General features: G+C 40.6%; 1 long non-coding RNA gene across 2 annotated transcripts; it reads right to left on the reverse strand.

Annotated features, from left to right (window-relative positions):
- Window positions 1-5,173: 5,173 nt before the first annotated feature.
- Window positions 5,174-7,684, reverse strand: LOC113007093 (uncharacterized). Of its 2 annotated transcripts, none has more exons than XR_013902038.1 (2): window positions 7,145-7,684; window positions 5,174-7,061 (listed from the first exon to the last, which is right to left on the reverse strand). It is a non-coding gene; the product is annotated as an uncharacterized LOC113007093 (long non-coding RNA). The 2 variants fall into 2 exon arrangements; XR_013902039.1 differs by having other exon boundaries at window positions 7,140-7,684.
- Between the last annotated feature and the right edge of the window lie 11,565 nt (window positions 7,685-19,249).

The raw sequence follows: 19,249 nt of genomic DNA on the forward strand, positions 1-19,249 counted from the left end.
GTGACCCACCACCCAGTTTGACAAATCGGCATTATTTGATGCCTTGGGAATGAGAACAGGGATTTTGGAGAGAAATGATGGATCTATTTTTTTTCCTAACAGACTGATTCAACTGTCATCTTATTTTTAGGAAAACAGGAATGATAAGGTAAGTTCATACCAGTTCTTTAATATAAATAGAGGCTGCAGCCACGCTAGTAGCTCTATGAGGCTTTACAGAGGCACACTGAACAAAGACGTTTTTAAACATCTAATGTATCTAACATAACCAATCTGCAAGCATTTTTCTGCCGCTGTTTGAATTCTCTGCAGATCCACCTCAGAGTTTTTCCTTTCTCTTTACCTTAGTTGCCAATGTTGAGTGAGAGGCATCCACCTTTATTTGTTCTGTAGGAGGCTGTAAAACTTTCCCAAAGGACCCGATACGGCTCAGTGAGTCAGTGAAGCTCACGTCTGACCAATGACAGGAATACTGAGGTGAGTTGTTGAGGATATGCTGAGGTTTCCTGTCAGTAAGTGTTGCTGGTTTTGCTTCTGTTAACCTCTTTAAAGTGGATCTAATGCTGGACTCTGACTCTTGTTGTCAGCTGTTATGGCCCGTCTAGGCGCAGCCAGACCACAACATAAAGGGTGATCCATCCCCATCCAACCCCAAGCAGCACGTCACACAATTAATACTTTGTGACAGTGATTTATTTACAATGAGTGAATTTAAACAAAGGAAGGGAGCGAATTATAAGTTCGGGGTGAACCAGAGGCCAAAACAACAAACAAAAGGTAGCCTCTCTCAGGAGTAAATACAACTTACCTAGTCAAAAGAACTAAACCAAACGACAATTACTTTCCTCCCTACCTAACCAAAACAGGAGAAAACTAATTAAACAAAAACTCGGGCCACCCCTACATGCTCCTACATTAAACCAACATAGTGAAACAGTGAACACACGGTCTGCCGGTTGGGTTGGGCCGAGGATGAATGACCTGGCAGTCCCTGGCGGCGTCTTCTTATGCGCTGCCTCCAGGTCGTTAGCCAATGGGTACGATCCATCCACCCTGGATGCACCAATCATGGAGGAGCACCTGCACACTCAAATTTACATATTATAATTACGACAACAGTCGTAACACAGCTGTCTGAAAATCCTGCATGTCTAATCTGCTGGTTGTAAATAATTGTGACAATATCAGATATAAATAAGCATGTTTATGCATGTTTTAATTTTTTCTGACTTCAGTGTAGAAGATGATGTTTGAGGTGAGGAGGAAGAGGAAGATATTTTATTAATATGCCGGTTCAATTTTCTCTTTCTTTTGCATTTTTGCTTTTTTGGTGAAGGGGACCCCTCCCACAATCTGTAGGTACAGGCGTGAATTCAAAATCCAACTAATGGCATTTTACACATGTGGCTAAAATCCAACTAATGGCATTTTACACATGTGGCTAAAGATATATGTAAAACCCCATTAGTCAAAACAGACATGTCCGTGCTGGGGAGTGTATTCAAATAAGGCGGAGAGAAACCGCAAACCTGCTCCTGTGTATTAACATTTATGAGTACAATATCCTTTTTTTCATTAAATAACTTACTGACTGCTTACTGACTGTACCTGCAAGCTCATGGACATCTGAAGAAACCTGCCAGTACTGAAACTTGTGGGAAGTGAATATTTGGATTTTACTGCAGTTTGATTTTTAAAGCCTGAACCTGCTGCAAACATTGACCTGTTGTATTTACCTGTGCTGCTCATTTAAACCGCTGAACCTTTTCCAGCCACCGAGTCTTTTGGATTTGCCAGATATTGGCACAAAGATACGATGTTTGGTGGCAAAAGCTAACAGTCCATTCAGTGGCAGCATAAACTAAAAGTCTGTCAACCAGGAAACCATCTTGGTGCCCTGTTTTTGTACTTTGTTTTGCTTCAATTCTTCTTGTTCTTTGGTTAGGTTTGCAATAAGAAGGTATTTTGGATTCAGATGTGTTCAGTCACATCAACTCTTCATATTGGATGAAGGATTGTTTTGAAAAGTAATACCAAGGGCTCCTGACTGAGTGTGCTGTAACCGTTGCGGCACAGATTCAACAACAACAAAAAAAGCACATTCAGCATATCTTGAAGACTCCTGCAGGTTTGACAAAATAGCAGAATTTGACACCCTGGAAGCAAGGACATACTCCAAAAACCAAAGCACTGCATGACATGAAAGGGTCCAAAACCCAAAATACCTTGGAAAAAGAAGTTTGATGAAATAGCCCTGAAACAAGGTGTGCTGTCTTTTGCAAGGTGTGCTGTAGTTTTTAACCATATTCCAATCATTAGTAGAGTTTGCTCTGAAACTTCTCTGGATGTCATCAGATGTAAGCAATGAAATGAATGAGAAATTTATATATCCGGCTCTGAAGTATGGGCCTTTTTTGCTCCATCACAAGAATTGTTAACGATCCCCTTCAAACAGAGAATCTGCCTCCAAAGCTCACAGACTGCATTAAGATACAGTGAACGCAACCAAGACACAACCATTTCAAAGCAAGTCTGTAAAAAAGCTACAAAATCTGTTAATAAAATTCCACGTTCCTCACCTACTACATGAGCTACATCACCTACTAGAATCAATTAATGCAGTTCTAATTTTAGCCTGACAGGGAGAGGGGAGAAGAGAGGGAGGCTGGTGTCTGTAAGGTATGTTCAGAGTGTGGACGCTTTCTTTGTCAGGATTTGGAGAGTGCTGACACAGTGCTCACTGTAAGAACAGTGTAACTTCTGTGTCCATGCTTGTCAGTCATCTTTTGGCCAAGTTCCTGTTTCTCTTGCTGTTAGGAACTTTAATGATGCTGTGCCTGTCTTCCCCTCATTTTTCAATCTTCTTTTCACTACAGTTCGATTCATCTATCTTCTACTCTTTTCTGCTCCTCTCCCTTTATTCTCTCTATTTTGCTTACATCTGGTCCCCCTGCTTTCTCCTCGTCTTCTTCCTCCCTTTTATCAGTATTCATGATGATGTGGCCTAGCTATCCTAATGAAATGCTGTTGCATTTAGAAATGTTGAAGTGCTTCAGCTCAGCCACCAGACTGCCAGCTAACTTTGGATCATTATAATGAAAAATAACTGGGACTTCTGGGAGTGTGTGTGTGTGTGTGTGTGTGTGTGTGTGTGTGTGTGTGTGTGTGTGTGTGTGTGTGTGTGTGTGTGTGTGTGTGTGTGTAAGATAGAAGCAAGTGAAGGTGTGTGGGTGTTGCAAGATTTGCTATATTAAAAAGAATGACAGATATTAAATGCACACTTTTATCATCTCAATGCATCGTCACATGATCATATTTAAATAATAATAATTTACACATTTTCAAATATGGTGTGTGTGAGTGTGTGCATCTCTACCTGTTTGCATGTGGGTTTGAAAGTCCCATGCTTCTGGTTGACCCATAAAAACAAGCCATGTCCACACCATTTGCAGATTAAATACAGATTAATAAGCCCCATTCAGTTAGTGCTCAAAGCTGTTCGCGTTAAATGTAAATTACTTCTATAGAATTGTCGCAACAAACTATGACTGCAATGAATGGTATGAAAGTAAAAACAATAGATACCAGGAAAGATGAGTCAGTGACATCAGCAACAACCATGACCCTGGTAAGATGAAAGAAAAATAAACAAAAAATGATGAGAATTTAAATGTTACAAGGAAAAAATGTCAATAATAATATCTTTGACTGTTGTACGCCAAAATCTCCATCCAATGGCTGTAGCACTCCCCCTCAGCAGTGGTCTCCCACAGCAGGGTGATGCTACAAAGCCCACTGAGGAATGGTTCATATATAGAAAAATGCAGAAGAGCAAAACACCCCAAGGCTTCCAAACTTCCCATATCATAACCTTATAGAGCAACTGTGCGCTGCACCTAAACAAGCCTGATCTATGAAGGACCCCTTCCCAGAGCCAGCTTCCCTCTGCCAGTCACAACAGGACACCTCCAGAGGTGTTGTGTCCATGCCCTGATAGGTCAGAGGTGTGTTTGTGGTAGGACAGGAAAATGTCATCATATGATAAAGAATGTATAGACCCAAAATACAAACTTGGAGGCTGGAGCTGAATAAAAAGCAAACTAACCCATATTTAAAAGAAGGAATTTTCCAGCAAGTGTCAGAAAGCAAAGTCGACAAGTGGAAGAAAATAATACCCAGGAGGGAAAACCTCACAGGCAGACACAGAGAGTGAACACTGGATAAACCCTATGATGCATCAAGGTACTAAGGTGGGGAAAACACGCAACTGAAAGAAAGGGAAGCAAAACTAAACACGGTGTACGCAAGATGAGAGACTATCAAAAGGAAACCGGAAGTAGCCAAAGGCAGAAATATTTAACACAGAAACATAGACTTAACAAACACGGGAAACACAGGAGGGTGGTAAAACTGAAACTAAGAGAATTAACTGGACAATAACTATGATAGAAATTACAAATGAAACAGAGCCTGAAGGGAGAATAATGTCATGGAAAACAAACGTAGCCAGCATACGTCACTCTGTGACAAAAATAAAAAGCAAACTAAGCAGGAAACATGACAAATAAAACTAAAATGTTGAATTTGAAGCACAGGGTTGAAGACCCCCAGGGGGCTGTGCAGCATTGACTCATGGGGCTGTTTGAGTGGCTACATACATTCAGATCTCATTTCTCTCACAACAACAGACCAATATATTTTGCTCCACTCACCAAGTGAGATATCACAGCTGCCCAGATATCTATTTTGTGCTGTCTTTAGTAAGCTTGGTTGCAGTCAATCTTCACAGGTCAGTAGCAGTCAATAGGAAAAAACATAAACACACACACAGATGCACACACCTGCTGTTTGTAGCAGCACCGCTGACTTTGCATTTACAGTCTTTTTTTACAGCTCGCTTATTGGCTTAGCCAATGCTGACTTTGCATTTTGCAGGCAAAATGAAATAACTGTAACGCAATATGTACAAGCTATAACAATAGATTTCAGCGTCCACATACTGTATTCGAGTTATAAACCATATCAACAACCACTCCATAAGCCCTGTCAGTCATTGAAAGAATAAAAATACTTTATGGATGGTTTGTAATAGCTGTGCACAGATAAAAATCAAACTGAATTAATCACCTTAATTTATGCCAATAATCTTCAAATATGTTTCAGGGATACTCACTTTATAACTATGTTCACTATTTGTTATCAGTGACACACAGGTTATGTGTGGATTATTCAGAACAGGCTGATTACAACAGCCAATCGTTTAAATCATCATCCAATGTGACCTTGAACACCATGTCAGGCGATTTCATCAGCCTTTCTACAAAGCCTCCCAAAGGGTCCTTTACACTTGATTTAACCTGGATTTCACATGAATTTCATATCTGAGAACAGACTGTGTGATGATGTATGTCTTTTGTTTCCATCTTTGACTGTCCATATTCAATATGCATTTCTGTTGCTTCCAAACTCACATCTGTATTTAAATTCAGGGAAGGGACTAGAAGCAATTTGCTGAATTGCCTGTGAAAATATGCATTATGAAATGAAAAGAAACAAAATGAGAGAGAGAAACAGTGGGAGATCTTTATGGTGCTTTGTGATACATTATTCTGACAGACCAGTTTTTATTATTCAATTGAGCATGAAAATGTCCTAATTTTGTAACGCATGTGTCACCTATAGATAATCTTCATTTATATGTATTGACATAATCTCTTTTAAGCCTTTGGTGATTGCAAAAATGACCAAAGGAGGCCTCAGATTTGCAGGGCAAACGTTAGTGATTGTAGTTGCATAGCCATTGATCGTAGGCAACCTGAGAGTGGAACAATCTCTAGTGATCTGAAGCATAAACTTAGGTTTGAGTCTTCCATTCGTTTTCTCGACTGAATCATAACATTCTTCTTTGGAAATGTGGTGGTTTCTCCAAGCATCACAGGAACATTTTTCCACATGCTGGCAGGGTATTGTCATCATTCCTCGGATGAGGCAGCGTGGAAACCCTGCTTTGTCAATGCAATCTCAATATCAGTGACCTCGAACTCAAGGTAAGCTCAGAGATAAAATTTTCTAAAAATCTTGAATGTGATAAAACAAGAAGAAAGTCACCTAGGATTTTCACATTTGTGCAATAGGTTTATCTACTAAAAATCTCACATGAGTTCACATCTCGAGATCACAGGTCAAGTTTTCAGAAAATCTTTTCAACGTGATACCTCAAGAAAGATGTCACCTAGGATTTCCAAATTCATACCCTAGGCACATCTACCAGGAGGCTTAGGGGTAGCAATAGCAGCTGCCAGTGTTTTTTGTTCAGTTTTTAGACAAACCAGCGAACCATATCTTAACAGTGGTTTACCATAAAATGTGGTCCAGAAAGTCTCCTAAAGATGAATTATACTGATTTTGTTGATGCCCTGTCTGTCTCCAGATAACCTCAGTCACAGCTGAGCTGGTGCAGGACAAGCTTTACCTTCACGCTATTTAAGAACCAGATATTACATAAATTTATGTAGCAGACGTTGGGGTACTATCCATGAAACAGAATCCAGGCTGCATATGTCATCATTGAATTTTTGATCCTCACTTTATGGATCAGCAGCGTGGTGGGGTGCTGGTGTCAGCTTTTTGATACCATCCAGTTTTGTTTTGTTTCGATTCAACCAGGAAGTAACATCCTTGATTAAGATTCTGTCCTTTGAGGTATCAGTGCTAACCATGCTGTATTTTCCTTCTGGTAGAAATGCATAAAACCTGTTATAGAATGGAGAGGAGAATAAAAGGTACCTGCAGGTCATCAACATGTTCATCAGCTCATCAGGTATTTAAATTCTATGTCACAATGGCCCGAAAGCTGGTACCAGAACTGGACTCAAACGCAGAAACCCAAGGCAGAGATGGCAAAATGTTTTAAACTACCACAGGTTAGACTTAACAGTACTGGGCACCAGGAGAAATGACATGCATCTATGGCGTGTGGCGTGGTGCCGAGGTCCTGGACCTAGATGGGAATGGGACTTGGAGGAGCGACTGGAGCGTGACAGGTATGGCTAGAGGTCGTACTGAGGAAAGAGGAGAACGGCGTTAGAATGGTGGAGTAGAGGAGCACTTGAAGGATATGAGTATATCTGGATGTTTACCTTACTTGTAGCTGGAGTGAAACAGGCTTTGAGGGAAAGGCGATGTGTTCGATGGTGCAGACTGGCTGACCTGAGTTCTGCAGGATCCGATATTGTGTGATGGCTGGAGGGCAGGCAGGTGAGGCTCAGAGAGATTTCCAGAGTGAGATAATTATCCAAGACGAGAAGCTGAAGCCAAAGGCAAGTGTCGTAGAGAGTCCAGAAGATCTAAGACACAGGAAAATTTGATTTTAAAAAAAGCCAGACACTTAATAACAACAGCATGGAGGCAATTACCAACTTGGAGTAGATGACGAACTGTCAATGAAGGAGAGTCAACTAGAGCTTAAATCTCTCAGCCTGATTGTCTTGAATCAGCACCAGGTGCGTGGAGCTGCTGGAGAGGTGGAAGCCCTGCCCAGGGGCGGAGACTAGAGAAACAAAGGAACCAGGGGGAAATTTCCAGCCACTCACCCAATTCATGACACCCCAGAAACTATGATAGAGAATTTAGTCATCCAAAGTGGTGCACTAATGCTTAAGCTTAGTTTAACTTTTTTGTATTGTTTTTTGTGGTTCTACTAACCTTTGTCATATGCTTAGGTCTGGTTCTTTCACTCATGTTTGTGCTCGTTGCCTACCCCATATTTCCACCTCTTACTAAGCCTGGACAAAGCCAACATAATTTCTTTGCTTTGGCATAATCTCAGCTCTCATTAGCACCAGCAGTACCTCACTGAGTTTCAGCCAGTTCTTCCCAACACTCTCCAGCCACTTGTCTACAGGGTACCACCAGCTGTACTTTGTACTCATGCATGTGAACAGACAACATATTATAAACATCACTGTGTGTTAGCATGCTATAAGAAAGCTACCTTTGAGGCCTAAGTAGCCCCACTGAGTTGCTAACATAGTGGTAGACTCTTAGCATACCATTGTCCCATAAATTAGAATACTGCATCGTCATTTTAACCAGGAATTTGGATTAGAATTAAAGAGTTCCTCACAGCTAGAAAAAATGTACAGTGGGGCAAAAAAGTATTTAGTCAGCCACCGATTGTGCAAGTTCCCCCACCTAAAATGATGACAGAGGTCAGTAATTTGCACCAGAGGTACACTTCAACTGTGAGAGACAGAATGTGAAAAAAAAAAATCCATGAATCCACATGGTAGGATTTGTAAAGAATTTATTCATAAATCAGGGTGGAAAATAAGTATTTGGTCAATAACAAAAATACAACTCAATACTTTGTAACATAACCTTTGTTGGCAATAACAGAGGTCAAACGTTTACTATAGGTCTTTACCAGGTTTGCACACACAGTAGCTGGTATTTTGGCCCATTCCTCCATGCAGATCTTCTCGAGAGCAGTGATGTTTTGGGGCTGTCGCCGAGCAACACGGACTTTCAACTCCCGCCACAGATTTTCTATGGGGTTGAGGTCTGGAGACTGGCTAGGCCACTCCAGGACTTTCAAATGCTTCTTACGGAGCCACTCCTTTGTTGCCCGGGCGGTGTGTTTTGGATCATTGTCATGTTGGAAGACCCAGCCTCGTTTCATCTTCAAAGTTCTCACTGATGGAAGGAGGTTTTGGCTCAAAATCTCACGATACATGGCCCCATTCATTCTGTCCTTAACACGGATCAGTCGTCCTGTCCCCTTGGCAGAAAAACAGCCCCATAGCATGATGTTTCCACCCCCATGCTTCACAGTAGGTATGGTGTTCTTGGGATGCAACTCAGTATTCTTCTTCCTCCAAACACGACGAGTTGAGTTTATACCAAAAAGTTCTACTTTGGTTTCATCTGACCACATGACATTCTCCCAATCCTCTGCTGTATCATCCATGTGCTCTCTGGCAAACTTCAGACGGGCCTGGACATGCACTGGCTTCAGCAGCGGAACACGTCTGGCACTGCGGGATTTGATTCCCTGCCGTTGTAGTGTGTTACTGATGGTGACCTTTGTTACTTTGGTCCCAGCTCTCTGCAGGTCATTCACCAGGTCCCCCCGTGTGGTTCTGGGATCTTTGCTCACCGTTCTCATGATCATTTTGATCCCACGGGATGAGATCTTGCGTGGAGCCCCAGATGGAGGGAGATTATCAGTGGTCTTGTATGTCTTCCATTTTCTGATGATTGCTCCCACAGTTGATTTTTTCATACCAAGCTGCTTGCCTATTGTAGATTCACTCTTCCCAGTCTGGTGCAGGTCTACAATACTTTTCCTGGTGTCCTTCGAAAGCTCTTTGGTCTTGGCCATGGCGGAGTTTGGAGTCTGACTGTTTGAGGCTGTGGACAGGTGTCTTTTATACAGATGATGAGTTCAAACAGGTGCCATTCATACAGGTAACGAGTGGGGGACAGAAAAGCTTCTTACAGAAGACGTTACAGGTCTGTGAGAGCCAGAGATTTTCCTTGTTTGAGGTGACCAAATACTTATTTTCCACCCTAATTTACGAATAAATTCTTTACAAATCCTACCATGTGGATTCATGGATTTTTTTTTCACATTCTGTCTCTCACAGTTGAAGTGTACCTCTGGTGCAAATTACTGACCTCTGTCATCATTTTAAGTGGGGGAACTTGCACAATCGGTGGCTGACTAAATACTTTTTTGCCCCACTGTAAATAAACTGCACAAGCTTGTGAAATGGACTCAGAAATGCAGTGGAAAACTTAAAGCAATAAATCTTAAGTATTTTGGGTTTTAGTTTAGCCACGAGTGTTATGAAATTGTCATTGATGGATGTCTGATGTTGAATATATTGCACATGTCCATACAAATCCATACATATAATCAGTATGTATGAATTTTGGACTGAGGATAATCTTGTTTGCTGTCATGTACCTGTCATCATCATCACAATATATCACAAAGATGCCGTCGCTGAAGTCAGCACAGTTAACTAAATGCTGCTTGACCAGACAAGTGTGAAAAGGTTTGCCTCACATCAGTGTAAGTGCTGTCAAAAAGATGATGGATGAGCTAGTCCATGAGGCAGAGTGGATGGGCTACAACGCATTTAAAAAGGCACTAACAGACTATGTTCTTCTGGCATGACTGGACCCTCAGATAAAAACATAAATAGTTTTGCTAAACCTGCTAATTACAGTAAAAGATGTCCAAATGCAGGCGGTTTGAATATGAATGTGAGACATATCAGTTGCAATAAAAACTGGAAACAGTTACGTTCTTAATCATATAAATGTAATTTAGCTCATATATATTTATTTGCACTTCATGACATAGAAATGAACATAACTTTTCAGGAGATGCTCATTTTTAGGGTCTTCATTAGTGCATTTGATCTAATTTAAGCTACATGGCTGTGGCTCAGAATGTAAAGCAGGGCATCTACTGGAAGGTTGGTGGTTTGCTCCCTGGTGCCTCCAGTCTGCATGTCAACGTGTCCTTGGGCGAGACACTGAACCCTGAGTTGTGCCCGATGCATTCACTGAAGTGTGAATGTTACACAGGGTGCTTAGGCATAAAAAAACGCTGTATGATTGGGTGGATGAGGCATATAGTAAAAAGCACTTTGAGTGGTTAATTAGAATAGAAAAGCACTTTATAAGCACCAGCCCATTTACTTCCTATTAAATGTTTTACTCCACCTGAAGGACTGATACATAGTTGGTGCATTATATTACTATTACTGTTAATGAAATTATTGTCACTGGGATACGGATACCGGATGACCACAATAGCACAGTTGTCTTTTAGTTCATTTCAGTTAATATACTAGAAAATTGGTTTAAGAGGGTTTAAGCACTGAAAATAAAGCATATTTAACGTCAACTTAAGACAAACAATACATGAAAAACTAATGAAACAACTTCATTTATCCTCCTTTCAGCACAAATAAGACTTGTATGTTTAATATAGTATAAAGAATTCAGATATAGGCATGGAGGGAATGCGTAATGAATTCATGCTTTATTTTAAATACATTATGCTGTGAGCTCCTGCCTCTGTGCCGATGGGAACCTTTTCAATTTGAATGTGCCCAGATAAACATAATTGCAGAATCATGTGTAGGCTCGCTCGGAGACATGGTAAATGTATCTGTGCCAGCCTGCAGCAAAAACAAACCATTTAAATGGAGTATTTCGTGGGACTGTGACATGAACAGAGTTGGCTGATGCAGCAGAAGTCCTTGAGCATGAAGCAGGAGATGAGTGTGCTCGGGGCTGCAGATGAGTTGGTCTTTCCAGTTTATTTAATGTGAGTTTAGTTAGAACAGTCGCAGAGCACAAAGGAAAAAATCTGCACTGCTGGGCTGTCTTAAATTTGTCTTGTCCACACTTTACTGATTATAGATTAAAGTGGAGGAAAAATCAGCAAGCAATGACCCTGAAACATCATATAGCGCCACATATTTGATTGCTACATTCACTGTGTGATACCTCAACAATAATTCACAAAAATATAGCATCTACATAATGTGCTGATGTAGAAGATCCAGTAGCTTCTTCTTCACGTCCTTTTTTTCACTGAATAAGATAAGATAGAACTTTATTAATCCCTCGGGTGTTTATAATGAGTTTATACACAACTCTGTATTTAAATCATTAGTTATTATTAATTTCTGGCTTTTCCTGTTAAAATGATGTTTTTCCTTCCCACAAAGCACTTGCTCATAGAGGGTCATCAGATTGTCGGGATTTTTCTCTGATTTCTCTGTATAATTGTTGGGTCTTTACCTTATAATATAAATCACCATGAGGGAATTGTTGTTGCAATTTGGCATTATATAAATAAAACTGAATTGACAAAACACAAAACAAAGTAGTTAGGTGATCTTTAACGTGGTGGTAACTTTTTATATGATCAACAATAAATCATCTATAACACCAGATTACTTTTTATATCGTTTTATTTCATCTTGCCACGCTCTGTCTGTGGTTTATTTACACAACAGAGTTAATTCTTTTCCTAGCTGGATAACTTTTGTCTCTGCTGCCGGTCTTTTTGATATACTGTTTGCTTATGGGCAAAGGCAACATTTCATTATTTTATCTAACAGATAAAATAAGTAAATTGTCAGTGACTTCTGAGATAACATTTAAGACCTTTTCTATATTTGCATGCAGTTTAAAAAAAGATTAACTCAAACTGCATTCAAAGGTGAAGGCCAATGGTGGTTCGGTGAAATAACAAGACCTGAGTTCAGTACTGTTTTAACCAGGGGTCCCCAATCCCAGTCCGCGAGAGCCGGTGTCCCTGCAGGTTTTAGATCTCACCCTGTGTCAACACACCTGAATCACATGATTAGTTCATTACCAGGCCTCTGGAGAACTTCAAGACATGTTGAGAAGGTAATTTATCCATTTAAATCAGCTGTGATGGATCAAGGACACATCTAAAACCTGCAGGGACACCGGCCCTCGTGGACTGGGATTGGGGACCCTTGGTTTTAACCCTCAGCTTCAGGTAACATGACTATCTGTTTACAAAGGATTTGAGTTAAAGTAGACGCTCTGTTTGGCTTTTTTTCCTGGGGTCAATACAATCTCCAGACAAGACACAAACAAGAACTACTCCCTTCTTTAACTTTACAAATATTCAAGTTCAAATAACTTTAAAGATTAAAACTTGGATAAAATTGTTAGATGTAAGAAAAGAACATGAGAAGTTTGAGATGTACCAAGGGCTCAGAGTCCAGTGGGAACTTCCAAGCTAGGTGAGTGGCTCCAGCAGATCCCAGGAATAACATCCGAGATCTCTGTCCAGAAGAGCGTAGTCCTAGGAACAGCTAGGATGCTGCACAAGACCCTCAAGCTCCCGGGCCTCTGGTAGAGGACCCGAGCTTGAAGGATAGACCGCCGCGGGGGCAAGTGGGGAATTTTTATTTTTTTATAAACTTTATTGTAAGCATGCATTTCTCAGCTTTCTTTTTAAAGAGGTTTTGCATGCATGTTACTCCCACAACTAGACTTTAACCCCCTTCAAATATCAACCACTTCTGCCTGACAGCTGTTATTTTTCCAGTGAGGCGGACCAGTGATGTACCAGTAAAACAGCAGCCCACAACACAAAAGTTACTCTTAACTCATAAACATAAACGCACGAATGCCCTTGCTGCATACAACTTTAGCTTAATGAGCCAACAAATAATCATGTACTGGGGAGACGTCGACCACTACAGGTAGCATTTGCTGCAGAAGTTCAGACGCAAGTGAAACCTGTCCAAAATAAACGTTTTCATTATCTGATTATTTTCTTGTTTCTGCAGTTTCCTAGAAAAGGGTAAAGGGGACACGAACCAATGTTTTGGTTTGAAGAATAAATTTAGAAGAATAATTTGAATTGCTTTCTTCTTTTACTCAATTCGTGGAAGCTGCTGAAAAGTGAGAAATTTGAACATTAATCCTTTTTCTGATATTTCTTTGTGGGATCAGCAGAAGCTTGGATAAAAAAGTGTTCCTCCCTTGAACTACCTCGCTGTCATTTACAATCTCTGTCTCACAGTCATGGTGCGTGGGGCGGTAATGGGAAGTGAGGCCGCATTGTTAGCTGTGAATGTGTGTGTCTGCTAATCGCCTAATAATTGGATATGATGGCAGAAAGTAGGCCCGTGATGATGAATTACCGGCAGCCGAGCACTGAGCATAGCAGGTAGGTGGCAGATGCTGCAGGTGCTGAGTTGGAGAGTCTTGTGGCTTCCTGCTGGTTTTACCCACCCACAGACACACACACACACACACACACACGCAGATACTGGCACATGCAAAGCACACAACTGTGTCAAAGGCACACGCTACAGGTGAAGAATCTGCATATAGGCTTCACCATGACAGTCACACACCTATAGGAAGACTTCAAACGTAATGTCAGAAGGATACAGATCAGTCATAGCTTTGACACACACTCACACATTCAGACTTGCAAGTCAGTCATATGGGAAATCCACTGAAAGAGAGCTTATATAGAAGCTGCTCCCCATGCTGAGATCTATCTCATGTGGCTAGCTGCACAGACTGCTGAAGAAAACTTGTTTAATCTACTCTGTCTGTGAAGCGGTGGCAGTCACGCTGGTTCAATCACGGTTTCGGAGCTCTGAAGGAAAAATGTTTCCTACCATTTTCTTTTGTTCTTTCATTTCATTGTGAGGGCTGATTTCTGGCCTGCATAGAGTTGTCATCCCACAGAGTCAAGCTCGATTAAACTGGTGAGATTGGCACTTGATTTCCCACAGAACTGGAAGGATTTATTCCACTTAAATCTTTCAGTGACTTCCTAATCAAGGCTCAAGAAAATAACTAGAGAAGCAACAAGTATCACTCCAGGAAATTATGATTCATGAAATAGACTGTGCCTTAAAGTATGTGATCTAATTGTGTCAGGTAGTAAGTAGGGTTTGGTCAGATTTTTATGTTTCCTGATATATTTTTTTCATCGTCTCTCTGGAGTTTTTTCCTTCCTGTCTTTGTCTCATTTTCTTGCCATTATAATTATGTATATTCTTAGCACCATCTCTCTTTTTTTGCCTACTATCCCATTTTATTCCTCCTTTATCTGAATATTTTTTCCATGTCTTCCTTGTACTTTCAAAGTTTTGAGATTGTTTCCCTTTTCTTTAAATCTATCCCGGCAATGTTAAATGGTGTCTTTTTAAACACTAAGGGTCATGAAAGATTCATTTTTTCCTACCTGACTCCATTTGAATCCTCATTTTGATGTTGTGTAACAGTTTAACTATATTTTCATTCAAGGGGAGAAATAGTGCTCCTCGGAGATGGTGTTTTCCTGTTGTGCTGTGTCATATGCTTACTTTGCAATAATGCTGAATGACAGGCAGCATATGAATGAAAAGAGTAAAAGTAAAAGAGTAAATTCAGTAATGGCTGAAGCTCACTGAACTTATTGGACTTCTTGCTGCACTTCTCTCACAGCACCTACGATGTCCCCTCCCCTCATCGAGTGATACAGAGGACTTGAGTCCTAGTCCCAACAGCAAGCTGAGATTGTGTGGCTTCTCCAGCAGCATTAAGCACTTTGGTTGATGGATGATGTCCATGCCAGCAATAGTAGATTTCAAAACTGGCTGTTCTAGTGTCTGTGTCCTGTAGAATTTAAGGAAGAAGAAATAAAAGCAAAAGCAGCAGGACTTAGGATCCAGAGCAGTGGTGAAACAACTGAAACAACAGAAATAACTTCTACAGTAAGACATGTGACACTTTTAAAAGAGTAAATACATTCCCTGTCAGGCCATTGGCTTCATTACCATCTTAATCTAACCTTAATCAGTCTGAGTTTAACTTTTTGTTAATAAGTATTGACTTAAAACATGCTGCTTATGAGCATTTTGCATCTAGAAGGTGTGATCAAAAATCCCCAAGACTGAGCACAAAACAGAAGCAGCCATCCAGCCATCGATCGTCTTCCATTTTTCCAATTCAGGGTTGTGGTGGTGGTTTCTCCATGCAGACAGGCCCTGGCCAGATGGTGGATTCAAACCTATGATCTTCTTACTGTGAGGTGACAGTGCTAACCACCACACCCCCATGCTGCCCACAGAAGCATCCATTTTTTTCTCCTTATCAAATTCACAGTCATGGACAGGCTGCCAGTCTGTTGCAGAGCTAACACATAGAGATGGAAAGCCATTCACACTTACATTCACACTAATGGCTGATTTAGAATCATGAGTTAACATACCATGCTTGTCTTTAGACTGTGGTAGGAAGCTGGGAGTACCTGAGAGAGCCAGCGCGGGCACAGGACAACATGCAAACTGCACACAGAAAAGGCCCAGATGATCAGTGGATTCAGGATATTCTTGTTATGAGGTGACAGTGCTAAGCCCCACACCAGTGAGCAACAAGAAAAAGTTCTCTCTTTGTGGATGAACTAGGAAGTTGTAAATGCCGCATTATGGGAGAGAGATGAGTGAAGATTGTGCTGGCGTGGGCAAAAAAAGCTCTTTCGATGAGCTGATGCCTCAGATTCTTCACACAAACTCACAATAAGGAACATATTCACAGTTCACTACTTTGTGAGTGTGGAAAACAAGTACAACTATATTCCTGGTCACACTCATTCAAATGAAAACTGGTGGATCGAAGCTCATAACCCATCAGTTTCAAACAGAAGTTGATGCTTCCTCTCTGCAGGTGTTTGAAGACCGTGAAGGGGAGACGTCCAAATTTAAATAAAGTGTGTTTTTTCATTTATATGAGCTGAATCCTGGAGCTTGTTGGTCACATCATTTATACTCAAAGTTTAAAACATTCTTCATTATCTCGATTAAAAACAGAAAGCATAAAAATTCCATGTAGGATTAGGGATAGAACATCCAAACAATCAGTAGGCAGTGGTAATGAGTAAGGACACAAAGCTTGTTTTTGATCTATTGTGCTTCTCTTTGCTTTTATACTATAGAAAATGTTCACTTTTTCTGGTAGTTTTGAATATTTGTCTTTGTTGTGGTCTTTTATTCCTTTTGTCTTCTGCTAAACAAGACCCAAATCAACAGCTTATCAAAAAGAAAAAAATCTGTTTCAGTTGACGGCATTCTCATATTATTTTTCACAAAATTCCAGCAGACTAGGCTTAAATGAAGTGTTTTTTGACTTGCACCACTGCAAAAATTGATTATCCTCCCTGTTAAATAAAATTGAATTCACATCTCAGGTTTTTGCTTTGCAGGTTTTTGCCATTGCTGCAGATGTGCTTGCTTGCATGCTTGCTGTCATAGCGTACAAATGCTAAATGATTCAGAACTAGCCCCAGGACAAGATTTGGGAAAGAGTACATTTCAGCAATGACAGAAAAATAGAGAGAAGGATCCCTAAAGCCCAGGCAGAACTCCGTGTTCCACAACAATTTTGTTGGATTGTCAAGGACCTCTCGACTTCATCCTGCTGTTCACAGTCAACAGTTTTGGAGAGCTGCAGTTTTCTCACCTCTTCCCTGGAGAGTCACCTGTTCAAAGGGTGCACTCTTAACAGCACACCTGACTTTTTCAAACTGTTATCTATCACCTAGAGCTCCCCCATCATGCCAATTCATACATTTATTTGAGCGTTTATAAGGCTCATATCATGGATTAAAGCTGTTTTTACCTGTGCTCTCAGAAAGATTTCATAGGTCAAGTTTACAAGGTGTTGGCATCTCTTTTACTTTCACAAGTGTCAAGTATGATTTAGGGAAACACTGTGCGAGCTGTATACTAGAAAATGTCCATCAGACATGAAATGAGCATCTGCTCAAAAGCCAAAGAAGATCCTACATAAACTGAGGACGATCTGTTTTTCCTGAGATATGAGGGCAGATTCTTGTTGAGGTTTTCGTCAGCTCCACGAGGATTAATGGGGTAGTTCCCACAGTTTGTCTAAAGAGATGTACACAGACAACTGACAAAAGAATAAATAAATAAAAGTGTATAGTGTCTGTGTCCCTGAAGTTTCTAAAAATTCTGGAGCAATGCAAGAACATTTGTCCAAAAGATCAGACCTCATTTGGTATTCGATGGCACTAGAAAACACTTTTTAATGGACCCGTCCAAAATCTGCTTAGCTGCACAAATGGGTTCATTGCAAAGGCCTTTGGCTCATAAGGTGCGTCATTTTCATACTCATCAAATCATTTAGTGACCCCTGAATGACATTGTCATGCTGGAAGAGACCACTCCCATCAGGACATGAGTTTTTCATCACAGAGTAAAAGCGATCACTTAAACTTTGTATTGATTTGTAGTTACCCTTTCCTTTAAGCGGGCAAATGAGTGCAAAACATGCCAGCAAAGTGCTCTGCACAGCATACAGATGCCTCCACTGGAGAGATTGCGCGTCAAGGTTTTCCTTTTAATTTGTATATATGACAGACTTTAGGAAGAGTTGGTTTAAGAAGCTTAATGCAGTTATTTTTTTGGGCTTGTTGATCTTGACTGATAATATTTAGTCTCTCCTTCAAGGTGCACGAATTCAAAGAGCTTCTTTTTTTTCGGCTCTATTGAAAGGGCCCATTTTTCAGCTCATTATTTTGGTTTTATGGACTTCAGCTTTTCTGCAGTTTTGCTATAGTCCCCCACTTCACCCACCCCCAGATGATGACCCGATGAGCTTTCATGAGATGTTATACCATATACAAAAGCAGTTTTTGGAGGGGAGGGGGTGTTTGATCTTTTTTTGTTTTACTTTTTTACACCAGACATAGGCCAAGGTTGACTTGGCTCATGATGTCTTAGATAATTAAGAACTAAAGGGATGCGTTGGACTTATACTTTGCTGACATATTAATTACAATGTAGGTCCATCCTACAGCTTATCCTGCTTTATTGCTTGTTGTTTTTTTGTTTGTTTGTTTGTTTTGCAAAATATGACCAGCATGTACAAAATGAACATCAGCTTGTATCGAAGAAGACTTAAATCTAGCATCTGAGAGTATTAAAAAGGCCAAGGTTGGGGGTTATATCAAATTCCCATAGACTTCTACACAATCTATTTGCACCTATAAGATTTGCCCCCCCTGCTGGCCATTAAATGAGTGCAGGTTTAAGGTGCTTCACATTAGCTTCATTTTTTAGTCTTGGAAGTTATGTCCATCCTCTGGATGCAGTCTTCAGATTCAATACAATAAATTGCTACCACTGTTAGGCTTTGTATTGTTGATTGTCATTTATGCTTAGAAATATCTACTTATATATGCTTAGAGTTTTATAATTAGTTGTAGATTGGTAGAGGTTTGATCCTTAATAGTCTGAAAACTTTGTGTGCATTCCAGAGCACTCTGGGAGCATGGGAGAGGTCGTACCTTCTCTTATTGTTTTATGGTAGGATAAACGTATCTATATCTGTTTTAGTCTAAGTGCCTTTTGTTTAGATCAGGGGTGCCCAATCCCGGTCCTCGAGAGCTACCGTCCTGCAGCTTTTAGATGCATCCCTACTCCAACACAGCTGAATCAAATGGTTTGATCTCTACAGCATGCCATCATGTTTGGCAAAGGCCTGATAACAAGCCATTCATTTGATTCAGGTGTGTGGGAACAAGGATGCATCTAAAAGCTGCAGGACGGTAGCTCTCGAGGACCGGGATTGGGCACCCCTGGTTTAGATGAACTGCTGGACTTCCAGACCAGCAGGTTTAGGGAAGTCATTTATGGGGTCACACTCTGACCCCACA

This window comes from Astatotilapia calliptera, chromosome 15 (assembly GCF_964374335.1).
Source record: "Astatotilapia calliptera chromosome 15, fAstCal68.1, whole genome shotgun sequence".
Taxonomy (NCBI): Eukaryota; Metazoa; Chordata; class Actinopteri; order Cichliformes; family Cichlidae; genus Astatotilapia; species Astatotilapia calliptera.